The sequence below is a fragment of the Vombatus ursinus genome, unplaced genomic scaffold (assembly GCF_900497805.2).
Source record: "Vombatus ursinus unplaced genomic scaffold, bare-nosed wombat genome assembly UNPS02014909.1, whole genome shotgun sequence".
NCBI classification, from domain to species: domain Eukaryota; kingdom Metazoa; phylum Chordata; class Mammalia; order Diprotodontia; family Vombatidae; genus Vombatus; species Vombatus ursinus.
In genome coordinates, this window is record NW_020954687.1 from 9,663,078 (window position 1) to 9,680,549 (window position 17,472).

A 17,472-nucleotide genomic window follows, 5' to 3' on the forward strand; every position below is an offset into this window, starting at 1 on the left:
ATGATGTTTCAGGCTAGGAGATGGATATTAAACAAGATAGGGGACTTCCAAACCTTCCTGACAAAAAGTTCAGAGCTCAACAGAAAATTTGATCTTCAAATACAAAATTCAAGAGAGACATAAAAAGGTAAACAGGACAGAAAGAAGCATATTATTAATAAGGGCAAACTGTTTACATCCTTACAAGGGAAGATGACACCTGTAACCCTTGAGAACTCTATTGTTATTACACCATGTTAAAGGAGTATACATAAAGGGGGTAGGTATAAGTTGACTTTTATGTAATGATAAAAAAAATCTAATCAAGTAGGCTAAATGGATCCAAGAAAGTGGATTAATCTGATCTAATTAAGAAAATGTACTGAAAGAAAAAGAAAGGAGGAGGCAGACAAGGGTAAATTACATTATAGGAAAAGTCACAAAAACCTATTACAGCAGAAGGAAAGAAGGGAGGGAGATGAGCATTGTTTGAACCTTACTCTCATCAGATTTGGCTTAAGAAGAGAGTAACATAATCAATTAGGTATAGAAATCTAACTTGCCATATAAACAGTAGGAGGGAAAAGAGGAAAGAAAAGGGAGGGAGCTAATAGAAGGTGTGGGACTGAAGGATACAGTGGTCAAAAGCAAAACACTAGTGAGAAGGGAAAAGAAGAAAGAAAAGCATAAATGGGGATGGGTGGGGGAGAGAAAGACACAGATATTAATCATAACTGTGAATGTGAATGGGGGCAGATAGTAGAATGGATTAAAAACCATAATCCTACAATATGTTGTTTACGGAAACACATTTGAAACAGAGGGACACAAACAAGGTAAAGGTAAAAGGCTGGAGCAGAATATATAATGCCTCAGCTGAAGTAAAAAAAAAAAAAAAAAAAGTAGGGGTAGCAATCCAGATCTCAGAAAAAGCAAAAGCAACAAAAGAGATAAGGAAGGAAACTACATCCTGCCAAAATGCACCATAGACAATGAAGTATAAACTTAACCTTTCTCAGCAATACAAGGACCTAAGATATCCCCAAAGGCCTCATGATGGAAAATGCTATCCACATCCAAAGAAAGAACTATAGAGTTTGAATGCAGATCGAAGCATAATATTTGCTATTTTTTTCTTCTGTTGTGTTTTGTTTCCTTGTTCTGGTGGTTCCTCCTATTGGTTCTAATTCTTACTTACAACATTGCTAATGTGAAAATATGTTTAATAGGAATGAATATGTATAGCCTATATCAGATTGCATGCCATCTTGGGGAGAGAGGTGGGCAAGGATGGGGAGAAAAATTAAAAACTCAAAAGCTTATGGAAGTGATTGTTGATAAATCAAAATAAATTAATAAAAAAACACCCTTTTGTAAGCCTATTTATCCTATTCCTTCACCTTCCCTTCTAAAGATTTCTCCCTTATTCTCACACTGATCCCTCCCATATCCTCCCCTTTCCATTAATCTAAACACCCTTCTACACTATCCTTTAACCTATTCCCTCATTCTCCCTTCTAATGATTCCTCCCTTATCCTTTCCCCACTCCCTACCCCCTTAGCATTTTATTTCTTTCTAAATTTAAAAGACTTTTATACTCTTCTAGATGTATATGTATTGTTCTCTCTTGAACCCATTCCTGAAGAAAGTAGGTTTCCAACAGCCCTCCTCCCTCATCTAATTCCTCTGTATTGGTTCTTCCTCTCACACATCATTTTATAAGACAATCACTCTTTTTAGCTGTTCCTGAACAGTTTTACTTTTTGAAGTCATATCGTGCTCAGGTCTAACCCAATTTTTCTTATGAGCTACCTGATTACTAATAACAATCTTAGGCATATGTTTTATATTTTAAATACATAAAAGGTAAATAATCTGTCCTTATTGAGTCCCTTATAATTGGCCTTTGGTATGTACCTTATGTTTCTCTTGGCTCTTGTATGTCAAATCTTGCATTAAGTTCAGTTTGTTTTTTAAACAAAGTCCTAAAAGTCTGACAATTCACTACATATCTTTTTTTTTTTTTCATTCAGGATTATGCTTAGCTTTGCTAGGTGTATTTTTGGCCTGAACTCCAGTTCTTTTGCTCTTTGATATGTAGTGTTTCAAGATCTGTGGTCTTTTAGTGTTGCTGCTGTTAGGTCTTGTGTAATTCTAATTGTGGCACCACCATGTGTATTTTTTTCCTTGTTGCTTGTAATATTTTATCCTTTAGCAAGAGGTTCCAGAATTTGACTATAATAACCCTGTAGACTTTCCTCATAGGATCTCTTTCAAGTAGTGATCAGTAGACTTTTTTTCTATTTCTACTTTCCCCACCCGTTCTAATCTTTTAGGACAATTTTCTTTAATTATTTCTTGTTTTATTGTATCAAGATTCTTTTTTTTTATCATAGCTTTCAGGTAGTCTGGTTATTCTTAAGTTTTATCTTCTTGATCTGTTCTCCAGAACAGTTGTTTTTCTTATGAGATGTTTCACATTATCTTCTCTTTTTTTTTCATTCTTTATATTTTGTTTTATTTCTTGGTCTTTCATAGCTTTGCTGTTTTCCCCTTGTCCAATTCTGATTTTCAAGGAGTCATTTTCTTCCTTAGGATTCTGGATCTCCTTTTCTAACTGGTTGACTTTCTTTTCATAATCTTATTTTTGTTTTATTGTTTTTTTTTTAGTTTTTCCTCAATTTCTTTCATTTGATTTTCAAATCAAATTTTTGAGTAGGTGACCATTTGACATTACTCCTTAGGTTGGAAGAGGCTTTCTTTGCTTCACTATCCTTCTCTGAAGATGAATCCTGGTCTGCTCTATTCCCATAGTAACTCTCTTTGGTTGGATTTTTTCTCCTTTGTCTGTGCATTTTTTTGTAATATCCTAATCTTTACATCACCTCTAGTCCTGGGGTATGGGGGGTGGTGCCTCTGGCCTCAGATCTTCCTTCAGTTCTCCTTTCTGACCCTGAACCCATGCCAAGACCTCTAACCTTCTGTAAGTGCCCACAGACAGCAGTGTCCCAGCCCCACTGATTCTGCACTCAGTGGGTATGTGCTGGTTCCTTCTCACCTAGCCATGTCTCTGTAGCACACCTGGCTCCAGCATTCCTTGTCATCATATGTTCCTTCAGTCTTCCCTGGCTCAGATCCCCAACTCCCCTCACTGTCCTGTGAACTGTACTCGAGGCAGTTTCTCAGCCCAGCTAACCCCAAGACTTGCCAGTTTATTAAGTGGCCCCCAGCCTGGAGGTTTTTACTATTCATAGGGACCAAACCTGCTCCTGTCCTGGGATTTTCTTCAGATCTTCTCCCATTTTCCCAGGAGGACTCCTGTTCTGCCCTTCTCTAGTTCATTTTCACTGCTCTATGTTTGTCCTGAGGGTACTGTTTTATCTGTTTTGTGGAGGAAAATCTTGAGAGCTTGGAATTTTCTGAACTGTTCTGCCATCTTCCCAGAATCCTCTTCCCCACATTTTCTTGTGATACTGGAAAATGCACATCAACATTTTTTTAGGATTTAGTTATTGGTTAGATAATATATTTTCTCTATGCATTGCAAAATAAGGTCTGAATCAGTATCTATTTTTCTATCTGTCTAGCCATCTGTGTGTCTATCTATTCTTCTGTGTCCTGTTGAACGATGATCAACAACTAACTTGATTTGCCCATGATCACACAGCTACTATGTTTCAAAGGCAGGATTTGAACCCAGGCCTTCCTATTACAGTCATTCATGTATTTTATACACACATGCTCATGTATCTATCTACATGTCCATCTATCTATATATGCATAAACACACACACACACATATATATGCATCACCCAGTCAATAAGCATTTATTAAATGTCTACTATGATCCAGGCACTGTGTTAAAGGCAGAAGATAGTCCCTGAACTCCAGGAGCTTACAATCTAATTAGGAAGACAACATGTGAAAAAAAATATGTACAAAGAAGCTAAATACTGGATAAATAGGAAAAAATTAACAGAGGGAAGGCACTAAAATTAAGAAGATATTGCAAAGACATCCCATTGGTTATGAGATTACTAACTGGGATTTTAAGGAAACCAAGGAAGTTAGGAGGCAGAAATGATGAGGCAGAGTATTTCAGGCAAAACAGGGCAGTCAGAGAAAATGTCCAGAGCTGAGAGATGGAGTGCCTGGTTGGAGAAACTATAAGGAGGCCAATGTTACTGCTCTGAAAAGTATGGTGAAGTAGAGGAGAAGTGTATCATGTTACAAAACCAGAAAGGTAGGGGGAATCAGGTTATAAAGGACTTTGAACCAAATATCTAAATATCCCCGACAAACATATCTGTATGTATGAATGTGTGTGTGTGTATAAAATGTGTTTATATGCATATATACGTGTGTGTGTGTATTCATTTTATTGCCAATTCAAGAGAAGAAAAATATTATGAACATATATATATGACTCATTTTTTCCTTGTAGGAACTGATTTATCAAGGTAATTTTTGAAGAAAGTGATTAATTTATTGAAAAAAATATTTGTTAAATAATGAAATGATTAACAATACATATTTAATTGAATCAACTGATGAAATGTCTGATGCACTGCCTCGTGATTAGGTATTAACCTGCCCCTGAAAGAAAGAACTTTGGGAAGATTTTGTTAGACTAAATGATTGTGACCCTAACTGTTAAACTCAAATGGATCAACAATTTATTTTTTAAAGTGAATCTAATTTTGCACAACCAAAGTATTTTGGAATAGTGATAGATTCAAGTCCTGTCTATGGGAAATACTAGTTGTGTGACCACAGGCATATCAATCAGTCTTTTAGTATCTCCAATGTTGTTGCTGTTCGATCATTTTTTTCAATTGTGTTCAACTCTTCATGACCCCATTTTTTAAAATACTAGAGTAGTTTTCCATTGCCTTTTCTAGCTCATTTTACAGATGAGGAAACTTAGATAAACAAGGTTAAGTGACTTGCCCAGCCCAATCTGAGGCCAGATTTGAATTCAGGAAGATAAGTTTTTTTGCTTTTAGGCCTGGTACCCTATCTGCCACCTACCTGCCCCTAGTATATCCAATCTCTTTCAGAAAAATAAACTTCTGATAAATTGCTGGTCTGCATCTGTGGAAGAAGACTTGTCCAAGCTATTGTAATCCCAGGTCCAGACCAAAATAAGAAAAAGAAAAAAACATCATAGGATCATAAACTTAAAACTACAAAGAATCAGAAATTACATTAAGTCCAACCCCCTCATTCCACAAATGTTGAAACTGAGGCCCAGATCAAATATGACAATATAAGTTAAATAAGTAACTGTTAGAAGTGGCCAGTGCCTTTGAACTCTAGAGATAATACTCTCTCTTCTGATCCCTTCTAATATCTAGGTAGAAAAATGATTTATATTTTTTATGCATTTATGAACATATTCAAGGAGATACTGAAAAATTTAGCTGAAAAATATATTTTTGCAAGGCAATTTCTTCAGATGGACATTTAAGGAGATAAAACCATGTATTTACATGCCTTTTATGTAGAATATAATCATTTGCTAAGTGAAATCAAAGCGAAATTTTCTTGCATAAATTAGTATATCGCTTTTCTAAATGTTTAATAGCGTTACTTTGTACTATGTATGTTTACTACATACTATAGAAAAATAAGTGTTTGAAAATCTGCCATCTTTAATATCCCTAATATAATATGACAGTATTGTTGCACATTCACTAAATAGTGTTAGAAATGGTTATTTTTGTTTCAATTAAATTTTCAGAATGAGGCTTAATTCACATGTTTCATATAGCATTTTATTTTATCCTTTTTGAATTACATATCACAGCATTAGCAGCAAGATTATTGGGGCAGAGAGCATTTAATTCAATTCATTAAAAACCTATTAAATTTGCACATTGTAAAGGGGGTAATGATTACTTTTTATTAAAATACACTTTCTCCTTTTGACAGTTCATAATGTATTTTACAAATCAATATAATACTAGAACATACACAGTAAAATAAAGGTTAGATGAACAGAAAAAAATGTCATGCCAGAGCATTCTAGGGCATAGAAAGGTTTTGATTTGTAGATTTCATTATCAAATGGGTTTATGTTAAAAATCATAATCTGTTCCTTTTTTGTGGGGTCTCTATGTTGACCTTCATTAGTTTGAGGCCAACTTAAGCTCTCCACAATGTCACTGCTTAATCAGCTTTACTTTAGCTGTCCTGAAAACAGAAAGGCTTATTGAAGCACATTAAAAACCAAGCTCAGAATGATGAATTCACTTTTCTTTTGCTGCTATTTCTTGCAAGGCTTTTCCTAGCTGAGAAGGTTGCCTAGCAATATATCCAGGACTTTGAACATAGACAAAGCTGTCAACCTGTGATCATTCAGAAAGCAAAGACTTAAAGTGTGTTTCCACATGTCTCCAACACATTAATCAGAAATCTCCTACTGCACTTCTCAAAATGATGGAGAAGAAAAATGGTTAGGATGATGGATTCTCTTTCCCTACATGAGCTTCAAATAGAAAGCCATTTCAGGAGACCACTTTTCCAATATGATCGTAGAATATTATCAAAAATACACAATATATTTTCTAAGGGGAAAGTTTTAAAAGATTAACTGGATCACTATAGACTTTCTATTACCTTAATATCAGAAGGAACTTCTGAAACAAAGTCTTATGTATTTTTTTTTGTTTAAATATAGTACAGCTATTTCCTCAGGTACTGCCTCTGGAAAGCAACTGCCTCCATTCAAGAGGAAGTTGCTTAAATTACTAATAAAAATAAAATCAAAGGCTTCCATGAATAGTTTTATGAGAAAGTTCAGATATTAGTGGCTACATCTCTCTCTCTCTCTCTCTTTCTCTTTCTTTCTCTCTCTCTCCCTTATACATGTATATAGTTTGTATACATATAAACAATGCTTCACATATTTTACATTTATATGAAAGTCATATTCTTACCCCTCTTTAAAACACATACATTTGATCAAGAATGGGCCAAAAATTAGAATTTCCAAAATTTACATCAGTAGGGGAGAATGAAACATGATTTTTTTTTTTATTTTACTAAGATACTATTAACCTATAGTGAGGCAGAGTGAGATAGTAAATGGAGGGTTGGATTTAGACTCAGGAAGATTTGGGTTCATATCCTGCCTCTAACATTCTAGCTACATGACCATGAGCAAATCATTTGAGCTCCATAAACCCAGATAATTCTCCTATACTATAAGTTATAAATGAGTGTCTAATCTGCATCACTGGAAGGAGTTTTTGTACTTGGGAGTTCAGTACACTGATAAAATCATGAATTTGGTCCAAATTACAGACTACTTCACATTCTAAATACTATGGCTAAATATTTGTGTTTTCTGCAATGTAAAATTAGAAACATTTTTGTCTACATTTCTCAAGTAATATAATTATTTGCTTTAATTTCCCTTAATCACTGACTCCCCCTCATAATATGAAAAATATTAATTCCTAGTTTAACAATGATTCTCTTCTCTTCCTCTAGCAACACACTGTCCCCATCTCTCCTTTAATTTTGAAGGATAATACATGTTTATGTGTAATCATACAGTAAATCTAATTGTTTTCCATTTTATACACAGTTGAGAGATTAACCACAATATAATGGAGCTTGAGCATAGGACCCCTGGTCAATCAAATCACATTCCACTGCCTACTTGATGAAATTATAGGATGTAAAATGAAGAAAACAAAGAAAATGAGGTCTTAAGATTTTGCTGCTTTAAGAATTTGAGTAGTCACTTTTGGACTTTGTAAAGATTTTACCAATTTCCAATTTGAGTAAATCATTTTATACTTTGTAAAGACTTTGAGAATAAAACCTTGAATGTCTCATTGACCTTTTTCCAAGTTGCAATGTGTGAACAAATAGGAGGGTCCCATGTACTGCTAGTAAAATTTGTGTAGTGAGTCCTTTGGTGGTATGAATAAATTTCTCTATTGACTTGGTAAAATCATAGGACAATTAGTAATTCGTTTATTGAAAGATCAACTGCACCCTGAGTCCCTTACAAAAGCACACACTAGGAATGGATTTTTCCCTGTCATTTCTGAGAGTGATTTCATTTCAGTAATTTCTTTTGCAATCATGAAGACATCTATCCATAGAAATAGAAACAAGATCTTGTTTCTTTTATTTTCTTTTTCTCATCTTTTCTTTTATTTTTTTTAAAATTTATTTATTTTTAGTTTTCAACATTTACTTCCACAATATTTTGAGTTCCAAACTTTCTCCCCATCTCTCCCCTCCTCCCTCCCCAAGATGGTGTGCAAATTGATATAGGTTCAACATATTCATTAAGGTCTTATTTCTTTAGCAATTGCTCTTAATAGAGGAAGAACTTGATAAATAGGAGATGTCTGGCCCAGAGGAGCAGAGAGTACTGCTTCAAGATCGAATTTAGTTATGGAGAGAAGCAAATTCAAAGAGACCAATGGAGCAAACTTCCACCAGAAACACTTCAACCAGGAAGAGAAACAAGAGGACACCGTAAGAAGAAAAATGCCATCTGGGACCTGCAATGTCACCATGATGAATTGCCTTGGTCAACTGCAATAGATGAGCCTCTCTACTAATATATACCCACTCTTTTCTATGGGCGTACCCATCTTTTCCACTAACATTCTGTGTATTTGGTACAATGAGCCCTAAAAAGAAGGCATGTTATATAGATTATGTTCTTACCATGCTGTGTCAGTAACTACCTTTTCTTTGAAGTAATGTATCCTTTCTTTTCTTTTTTTCTTTTTGGTGAGGTGATTAGGGTTAAGTTACTTGCCCAGGGTCACACAGCTAGTAATTGTCTTGTCTAGTCTGAGGCCAGATTTGAACTCATGTCCTCCTGACTCCAGACCTGGTGATCTATCCACTGTGCTGCCTAACTGGCCCTGTAATGCACCCTTTCACTCTCTTATGAAGATAAGCATATCGATGAGTGTCCATGACCTATATAGTTTTAAACATATGGACCCACATTCGTCCAAAAACCTAGAGGCAGTCATTCCCAAGGAACTTATTCTGAAAGTAAGAGTTGTGAGGTTTGAGTTCAGAAGGGTTCTAAACGTTTGTATCTACATAAAATATCTCTCTGGAATACAGAATTTTTCATTGAGACACTATGTATTGTACATATCCACACATGTAGCTACATAATGTTTAAATAAATGTTTTTGCTTTGTGGTTGTTGTGTGATAGACTATTGAAGTAAACTTATCTGTGGGGGACTCATGAATATTTTTCTTTAGACTGTGGACCAATAGAGTATCTTGGACATATAATAGCTATTCTCTATGGGACAAAACTTGTAAGTATGTTGTACTTATACATAAGATAAAAATAACTTTAGTGATTATCAACATACAACGTATTAGACACACACATACAAATACATGGATCTCCCTGTACCAAAACAGATTTGCAACTTAGTTGCTTAGTTGCTCAGACAGTTGCCTACGGCACCAAGTGATTCAGTGATTTGCCCAAGCACGTGCAGCCAATATGTTCAACAGGCAGGACTTTAAACCAAGCCACCATGATTCCAAGGCTGGCTCTTTATCTTCTGTGCCATTAATTGATAAATGGCACCCAATTTTCCATCTGAAATAACTTTTAACCTTTGCTCTATCCCACCAAATTTTCCATTTATTCACATTATAATCATAAATTTTGATCAGTCTCACACATTGAATTCCACATGAAATCTTCCCTGTTCACTTCAGTCAGGAATGGTTCCAACCTCTTCAGAATGCTTAACCACTCTTACCTGGCTTATCTTTTACTGTTCCAGTAATTCCTATATATTTATCTTTTTGACTAGATTCTAAACTGTCTAATGTCAATGATAACATCATATGAATCTTTGTATCCTAACTTATGATTAAGATGATTTTTGTTCAGTTGTTTTTCAGTAATGTTTGACTCTCAGTGACCCCACTTGGGGTTTTCTTGCCAAACGTATTGGAGTAGTTTGCCATTTCCTTCTCCAACTCATTTAACAGACGAGGAACTTAGCCAAACAAGGTTGAGTGACTTGCCCAGAGGCACATAGCTACTATGTGTCTAAGACTGGATTCTAACTCATGAAGGTAAGTCTTTCTTATTCTAAGCTCTATCCACTGCACCACCTAGCTTGTCTAGAAGATTAATATAATGCATAGCAAATGACCTTTGCTCAATCAGTATTTGCTTAATTTTCATCCTTAAAATAGAATTGAACTGTATAAAAATGACCTTTCTGTATTACTCACTTATTGAATTACTTGTACTAGTTAGACCTTTCTATTATCTTTAATCAACATAATTCTTATAAATAATTTCTTCAGGTAAGACACTTTGACTAGAGGAATTTTTAGCTTTTTAAGAGGGAAAGTTCTAACATTTTGAGAAGCAGAAGAGTCAAGTTTGTTAATATCACATTTGCAGAAAAGCAGTGAATGCCCTCACAATTGATGGTTTTTAAAAAAATCTATTTTCATTGGTTAATTGGTTACACATTATTTAATTTACATTTTGTTATACACATTTGGAAAACTGCATTGATCAACAGGGTATGTACACAGAGCAAGAGGAGAGGTCTCTGAAGACATAAACAATCACATTCCTATTTAGAACACAAAAGAAAGAGATGAAAATTGCTGGCATGATATCATTAAGCTCATGCCCCCATTGTGTTGCTTATTGCAATTGGGAAACAGTAGATTTTTTTTGTATGTACCTGTAATATTGAGTGTAACAAATGTGATCTAAGTGAGAATTTTAAAAAAGTGAGAGCTACTCATGAAAAATAAGTCAAAGTTACAGAAAATTAAAAACAATCATAAAATAAAATTTTTAAAAATGATCCCCCATTCCAATCTAATATGGTAATCTCTGGACATTTTATTTGAAAAGCAAAACAAATTTTAAAAAATCAGGAGCAGCAATAATAGCATCAAAAAATATTGGAACCAATATAAACAGCAAAATATTATTTTAAACAAAATAGATTTTTAATAAACCTGGGAATTTTTTCTAAAGAGAACTAATTTTAATTACATTTAAGGTTTATGAACATGTTACATAGATAATTTGAATCACATAAAAGTGTCATAGACATTACAGGAGAAATTTATAGATGGTGAAACCAAGCCTGAGAAAGCTTAATTAACTTCAGGTTTGCAGAACTTGTAAGCATAAAAGTTGAGATTTGAACCCAGGTCTTCCTTACTTAAGGCCTAACACCCTGTCTGTTATAGCATTTTATTTTCAGTCAAGCCCTTATTTTTCACAGTGTAACAAAATACTTTTCATAATTGTTTCCCATTTTAACCAAATAAGTGGTTTTAAAATCAAACAAATGAAAGATTTCTGTCTCCACTGCTCTGATTGCTCTCTCAGTGGTTACTAATCAGCTCATAATCATCAAACTGAATGACATTTTCTCAGTACTCACACCCTTTATCTGTAGTAATTAACCCTGTTACACCTTTTTGCTAACTGCTCATCATTTCTCTTCCTTTAAAATGTATTTATTGATACTTTTTAACTACCTAGATTTCACCTTATACATTGCTCCTCTGTCCCTCTCAGAGAACCATCATTTAATACAAATAACTAAAAAAAAAAAGATTGAAAATGGGAGGAAACAAAGCAATACAACAGAGAGTCATCAGGAATCAGGATAGTGAAAGGTGAAATTAATTCAAGATTGAGGCTTAGCAGAAAGAGATCATGAATGGGGGAAAGGGACTTGAGAGAAGAGGACAATGTAGAGTAGAACTATTTTGTAGGAGGAGAGTGAGGAGAGTGGAGCAAATGCAGAAGTGGTGGCCAAGGAAAGAAATGAGGGATGGAGGAATTGCAGGACCTAGTGAGGTGAGGAACGCAGCTAATGGTTGTAAGAGGCAAAATGACAACACATTATGATCAGATAAAGGAATTTTAGGGTTAATGAATATGTAATTGAAATGTTCTTGGGTAATGGAAAGATCAAGGATATGACCATCTCTGTATGCAGTTGCGGTGGGTTGGAGTAATATGTCATGGGAAACATATAAATTGAGAAATTGTTAGGTTTAGGTGTTTGAGGTTTAAGTATCAAAATGTATTTTGAAATTCCCTAATATGAAGGCATGAGTTGGAGAAATAATAATACTATCATTCTGTTATGTAATATTTTAAGATTTAAAATAATATATCACTTAATCCTTACAACAACTATGGGAGATTGGTGCTATTTTTATCCCAATTTTACAACTCAGGAAACTGGGATAGACAGAGGATAAGTCACTTGTCCAAGGTCACATATAGAGCAAGTATGTGAGGTTGGATTTGAACTCAGCTCTTCCTGATACTGTCAAATGCTCTATCTGCAGCATCACTGTCTGCAGACTGAAAGGCTATGAAACAGGCACTGGGCTTACTAAAGATAGAGGGAAAGTGTCACCAACTGCTAAAAACATGTTTTATGCCATTTGACTTCTATCAATATGTTTTATTCTAACATTCTAAACATTTACAGGATACATTCACTTCCTGAGAGTTCTCATATAACAAAATAAATCAGTTAAATTAAATAAAACTAATAATACATTAACCTCATCTGAAAGTTAATATAAAATTTCATATATGTAGCAACATTCATCTCTCTATTAACAACATTTTTTTCTCTCTTCCACTTTCTACCATATTGAAAAAATGAAAAGAAATTTCTTGTAACAAATATGCATAGTTAAGCAGAACAAGTTCCTGCCAGCAGCTATACACAAATGTATGTACATATGTGTACATATATGCTTATTGAGACATATATGAATTATCGCTCTATCCATGCATGTACACATGCACATAGATGTATATGCCTTCCTATATGTTTATGTCTCATTCTGACCCTTACCTATCACCTGTCTCTAATAAATAGCATGTTTCATCATCAGTCTTCTAGAACAAAATATTGCTATTGCATTGAATATATTTCTTAATAGTTTTCAAAGCTATTTGTTTTGCAGTGTTTCTGTCATAAATTAACCTAGTTCTACCTATTTTATTTTTGATTAGTTTATACAAATCCTCAAAAAAATATTGATGTTATAAATCATTATTATTCTGCTTACTACATTTTATATCTTCTTACCTCATTTTGTATCTTCTCACAGATGTGATTTTAGTTGAAAATTGAAGGAAGTCATGGAAGCCAAGAGGCAAAAGTAAGGAGAGAGAAAATTCCAGACCTACGGGACAGACAGAGAAAACGCAACCCCACACAACTATAACACCAAAGCAAAAACATTTATTTAAACGTCATGTAACTACATATGTCTTCTTGAAATCACCTTTCCATGTTTTTTTTGAAATCATCTATTTGCTCATTTCTTACCGTGCAATAGTATTCTATATTCATATACAACAACCAAACATTTCTAAGTTGTTGAACATCCCACTAGATTCTAGTTTTTTCTACCACAAAAATTTTATATAAATGTTTTGTACATTAAAAGTATTTTTTCTCTATTTAATAAATCAATAAACATTTATTAAGCCTACAATGTAGTAGACAATGTTCTAAGCCTTCTTTTCCTAAAACTTTTGTTGTTATAGGTCTAAGACTGGTATCGCTGGGTCAAAGGTCACTCACTATTTAGGAAGTACTTTGTGTAAAATTACAAAATATTTTCCAAAATAGCTGTGTCTACTCACATGTCCACCAATGCTGCATCAATGTCTGTTTTCCCATAATCTCTGCAATAATAATCATTTTTGAAGACTTCCGCTTCCAGGAGCCAAGATGGCAGAGTAAAAAGGTAGTCGCTCTCACCCTCCCCTATCAATCTCTGAAAACCCAGAAAATATCACCCTAGAAAAAACCCTGGAACAGCTGAACCAGAAGAAAGATGGGGTACAGAAGTGCAGTAACCCAGGTACCTAGAGGGATTAACGGGAAAGGCCCCTCTTACCCTGGGGGAAGGGGAGCAGTACAGAACCAGGACTCACACAGCCAGCTAGTGGAAAGACCCACTTTAGCACACCAGGAGGATATTCTAGTGCCTTGGCATTCTATAGCAAATGAGTCTCCCAGTGCCTCAGCAAAAATAAGGGAAGTAGCACTGGAAAGGGCCCCAGGCGGATAAGCACCCTGCAGCATTTGTCTGAAATTAGCTGAAGAAAGCAACCTAGAGTTGCCCGAAAGTTCCAGCCTTGTTGATTCCAATCCAACACCAGGTAAGCTGTTGGAACACTACAGCCTCCAACTGCCAGCCAGGAGGAGATCCCGAAGCCCAGGTGATCAAGCAGGCAAACACCAACAGCTGGACCTCAGAGTGCCTCAGTGAGGGTGGGGGAACTGGTGGAAATCAGCTCAGAAAATCACCAGGTTCTTCGGCATTCTACAGCAAAGGAGTCTCCCAGTGCCTCAACAGAACTAAGGGAGGCAGTACTGCAGGGGGCCCTAGGCAGATAAACACCTGGAAGCATCTATAAGTAGCTGAACAAAGTTAAAGGAAAGGAAAAGCAGGCAACATAGATTTTCCTGAAGGTCCCAGCCTTGTTGATTCCTTCCCAACACCAGGTAAGCTGCCAGAACCCTACAGCCTCCAACTGCCAACATGAGAGACCCCAGCACACAAAGCCAGTGACCAAGAACTAGGCTCCCAACACAAAACGCTTGGGTCAGTGCCCTCTGCTACTCAGCAGGAGAGCTTAATCTCTTTAAAGGGAATAAAGAAACACCATGAGTAAAAAGAAACATACGATAGATTCATATTATGAGAAGAGGGAAAATCAAGACAGAAATACTGAAGACAACATTGTCATCAAAACCACATCTGCAACATCAAAAGCGAATATGAACTGGTCTGAAGCCCAAAAAGCCTTCTTAGAAGAGCTCAAGAAGGATTTTAAAAGTCAAATGAAAGAGGTAGAGGAGTCCTTAAAAAGTAAAATTGGCCAATTGAAAAAAAAGTACACTGAAGAAAACAAATCCCTTAAAAATACAATTGACCAATTGGAGAAGAAAGTACAAAATCTAACAGAAGAAAACAATATGTTAAAAAGTAGAATTGAACAAATGGAAACTAATGACTCTATGAGAGAGTAAGAATCAGTCAAACAGAAACAAAAACATGAAAAATCGATGAAAATGTAAAATACCTTATGGGTAAAACAACTAACCTGGAAAATCAATCCAGGAGAGACAATTTAAAAATTATAGGTCTACTTGAAAATCATGATGAAAAAAAGAGCCTGGACAATATCCTCAGGAAATCATAAAGGAAAACTGCCCTAAAGTCCTAGAACCAGAAGGCAAAATAATTATAGAAAGAATCCACAGCTCCCCGCCTGAAAGACATCACAAATTGAAAACGCCAAGGAATATAAGAGCTAAATTCCAAAATTACCAGATTAAAGAGAAATTACTGCAAGCACCCAGAAAGAGACAATTTAAATATCATGGAACCACAGTCAGGATTACACAGGACCTTGCAGCTTCTGCATTAAAAGACCATAGGGTGTGGAACATGATATTCCGTAATGCAAAAGAGCTTGGAATGCAGCCAAGGATTAACTACCCAGCAAAAACAAGCATGATTTTTCAGGGAAGGAGATGCATATTCAACAAAATAGGGGACTTCCAAACCTCCCTGATAAAAAGACCAGAGCTCAACAAAAAATTTGATCTTCAAGTACAAGGTTCAAGAGAGACATAAAAAGTTAAATGGGACAGAAGGATACAATATGTTGTTAATAAGGGCAAAATGTTTACATCCCTGCAAGGGAAGATGACACTTGCAACTTTTGAGAACTGCATTGTTATTATATTATGTTAAAGGAGTATACATAAAGGGGGTGGATATAAGTTGACTTTGATGTAATGATAAAAAAAATTAATCAAGTGGGTTAAATGGATCCAAGTAAGTGGATTAGTCTGAGCTAAGAAAATGTACTGAGAAAGGAGGAGGCAGACAAGGGTAAATTACACAAAAACCTATTAGAGCAGAGGTAAAGAAGGGAGGGGGATGAGCATTGTTTGAACCTTACTCTCACCAGATTTGGCTTAAGAAGGAAATAACATAAACAGTTAAGTACAGAAATCTAACTTGTACTATAAGCAGTAGGAGGGAAAAGGGGAAAGAAAAGGGCGGGGGGGTGTAGAAGGGAGGAAAGAAGCAGTAAAGGTAAAGGGGAAGAAAAGGGAAAGGGATAATAGAAGGGAGGTGGGACTGAAGGAGGTGGTGGTCAAAAGCAAAACACTAGTGGGGGGAAAGGAGAAAGGAGAAAGAAAAGCATAAATGGGGGGAAAAGGATGGAGAAATAGACACAGATAGTAATCATAACTGTGAATGTGAATGGGATGAACTCTCCCATAAAATGGAAGCATATAGCAGAGTGGATTAAAAACCATAGTACTACAACATGTTGTTTACAGGAAACACATTTGAAAAAGAGTGACACATACAGGGTAAAGGTAAAAGGCTAGAGCAAAATATATTATGCTTTAGCTGAAGCAAAAAAAGCAGGGGTAGCAATCCTGATCTCAGACAAAGCAAAAGCAAAAACAGATCTTTTCAAAAGAGATAAGGAAGGAAACTACATACTGCTAAAAGGCACCATAGACAATGAAGTAATATCATTACTAAACATATATGCCCCAAATGGTATAGCATCCAAATTCTTAGAGGAGAAGTTCAGAGAGTTACAGGAAGAAATAGACAGCAAAACTATACTAGTGGTGGACCTCAATCTCCCCCTCTCTGAACTAGATAAATCTAACCACAAAATAAACAAGAAAGAAGTTAAGGAGGTGAATAGAACATTAGAAAAGTTAGGTATGATAGACCTCTGGAGAAAACTGAATGGGGATAGAAAAGAATATACTTTTTTCTCAGCGGTACATGGCCATGGAAAGATAGACTAAAAAATAATTGGAAACTAAATAATCTAATCCTAAAAAATGATTCGGTCAAACAACAAATCATAGAAACAATCAATAATTTCATTCAAGAGAATGGCAATGATGAGACAACATACCAAAAGTTATGGGATGCAGCAAAAGTAGTTCTTAGGGGAAGTTTTATATCTCCAAATGCTTACATAAATAAAATAGAAGAAGAGGAGATCAATGAATTGGGCATACAACTAAAAAAAAAACTAGAAAAAGAACAAATTAAATTAAAGAACAAATTAAAAATCCTCAATTAAACACCAAATTGGAAATATTGAAAACCAAAGGAAAAATTAAGAAAATTATTGAACTAATAAATAAAACTAAGAGCTGATTTTATGAAAAAAACAAAAAAATAGATAAGCCTTTGGTTAATCTAATTAAAAAAAAAAGAAAGAAAACCAAATTACTAGTATCAAGAATGAAAAGAGTGAAGCTACCACCAAGGAAGAGGAAATCAAAACAACAATTAGGAATTATGTTGCCCAACTATATGCCAACAAATTTGATAATCTTAGTGAAATGGATACATGTTTACAAAAATATAAATTGCCCAGATTAACA